Raw genomic sequence first — 2500 nt, 5'->3', positions numbered from 1 at the left:
CACCTCCAGAGAACCAGGGACCGCCGAGGGAGGGTCTGGTCAGGCTTGGGTACCCCAGCATTGCCTCTCTCGCTTGGGATGCACGATCGGCAAAAGTCCCTCTCGGAGCTGTGGAAGTTCGGTCTCAGCCGGAGTGCGCAACTTCCAGACGAGAGGGACCACATGCCAAGTCGCCTACCCAAGTCGGGGAACCAGAGAAACAACTGCTTTCTATCGGGGTAGAGAGACGACACTCTCTCAAGTACATTCTGCCAGAGGTGCGCATTCCTATGTATTTGCATTGCGGGACAACGTCCCCACTTTAAGGGGACGAAGTCGGAACTGTACCCGGCCTCAAGTCACTGTAGGGCGGATGCGGCACCTAGAAAATTCCTCATTCCGGTTCTTTTTCACTTAGTCGTTTTTTTTTTTGGCAAGAATGTACCCCAGGATGGCCAAAAAGCCAAAGCCAGGGACTGAGAACCATCGAGCATGCTCTGAGGGGACATAGTCAGAGGGGGCGTCCGCCTTCCAGAGCCCTCCTTCCCACGAGGACTCCAGATTTGCCCCCCCCCCCCTGACAACAGCCATCGCCTCCAGAGAACCAGGGACCACCGAGGGAGGGTCTGGTCGAAGCTCAGGTACCCAGGATAGCTTCTCCGGCTTGGGCATGGACCGCCAGACAAAGCCGCGGACCATGAACCATCCAGCCTGCTCTGAGGGGACATAGTCAGAGGGGGCGTCCGCCTTCAAGAGCCCTCCTTCCCACGAGGACTCCAGATTTGCCCCCCTGACAGCCATCACCTCCAGAGAACCAGGGACCGCCGAGGGAGGGTCTGGTCAAAGCTCACGTACCCCAGGACAGCTTCTCCGGCTTGGGCACAGACCGCCAGACAAAGCCGCGGACCATGAACCATCCAGCCGGCTCTGAGGGGACATGGTCAGAAGGGGCGTCCGCCTTCTAGAGCCCAAACTCGGCCACGGACTCCAGATTTGCCCCCCTGAATGCCATCACCCTTCAGAAGACCAGGGACCACCGAGGGAGGGTCTGGTCAGGCTCAGGTACCCCAGGATCGCCTCTCTCACTTGGGACGCACGACCAGCAAAAGTCCCTCCTGGAGCCGTGGAAGTTCAGTCTCGGCCGTATTTTGCAACTTCCACGACAAGAGGGACCACCTTCTAAGTCGCCTACCCGAGCCAGAGAACCATAGGAACAACCGCCATACATCGGGGTAGAGAGAGCCCACTCTCTCCTATATTCTCCCGCAGGTGCGCATTACTATGTATTTGCATTGCGGGACAATGTACTTCAATGAGCGGGACAAAGTCGGAAATGTATCCGACCTCCTGGAACTGTGCGGCTGCTACAGCAGTCAGAAATTCCCCATTCCGGTTCTTTTTCACTTGGATTTTTTTTTTTGCAATTTTTTGCCTAAAACGTATTCCTCCAACATGTACTAGCTCATGACACTTGAAATTTTTGAGCCAATTGATAATAACAGCTTTTTAGAGCTCAAAAACAAAAAAAATTTGAGCGAACAAAAAATGTTCGAAAATGACCTCAGCTCCTGGAACTGTTTTCGGTACACCTCCAGAGAGGCTCCCCTGCCTGGAAGTCTGTCACTGCTCAGCTCGAAATTTTTCTAAGTCCCAAAATTCGGTTTTTCATCCAAAATTCAACTTTCTGCCCAGGATCCACAAACTTTAAACCCAGTTGGGGGACCCTCCCTGGGGGCCCTACAACATACTGAAGCCCCCCTGTGGTGGAAGTAGGGGAATTTACTTATTTTTACACAAAATCACAAAATTCCATTTTTTGTTCGCAAAACACTTTTTTGTCCTCAAGAAACTTTTTTGTCCTCAAAACACTTTTTTGTCCTCGAGAAACTTTTTTGTCCTCAAGAAACTTTTTTGTCCTCAAAACACTTTTTTGTCCTCAAAACTCAATTTCTTCCATAATTCGACTTTCCCCCAAAAAACCACACATTCTACCCTCATGGGAGGCACTCTCCCTCGGGTCCCCACATCATATTGACGCCCCAGAGCGGTGGGAGAAGGGGAAATCTGATTTTTGCACAAAAATCCAAAAATCGCTCTAAGTCCAAAAATCCTGAAAATTTTTCTAAGTCCCAACGGTACTTTCTGAAAAGTGTACCCAGGCCCCTGGAAGCCTCCTAGGTACACCTCCTGAGACTCCCCCCTTCCTGGAAGTCTGACACATCTCGAAATTTTTCTAAGTCCCAAAAACTGGTTTTTGCTCCATAATTCGACTTTCCCCCCAAAAGCCACACATTCTACCCTCATGGGAGGCACTCTCCCTCGGGTCCCCACATCATATTGACGCCCCAGAGCGGTGGGAGAAGGGGAAATTCGATTTTTGCACAAAAATCCAAAAATCGCTCTAAGTCCAAAAATCTTGAAAATTTTTCTAAGTCCCAACGGTACTTTCTGAAAAGTGTACCCAGGCCCCTGGAAGCCTCCTAGGTACACCTCCCGAGGCGCCCCCTTCCTGGAAGTCTGA

This window comes from Dendrobates tinctorius, unplaced genomic scaffold (assembly GCF_039654945.1).
Source record: "Dendrobates tinctorius isolate UK_male_01 unplaced genomic scaffold, ASM3965494v1 ptg000227l, whole genome shotgun sequence".
NCBI classification, from domain to species: Eukaryota; Metazoa; Chordata; class Amphibia; order Anura; family Dendrobatidae; genus Dendrobates; species Dendrobates tinctorius.
The sequence above is the reverse complement of the archived record's forward strand: the minus strand, read 5'-3'. Positions refer to the sequence as shown.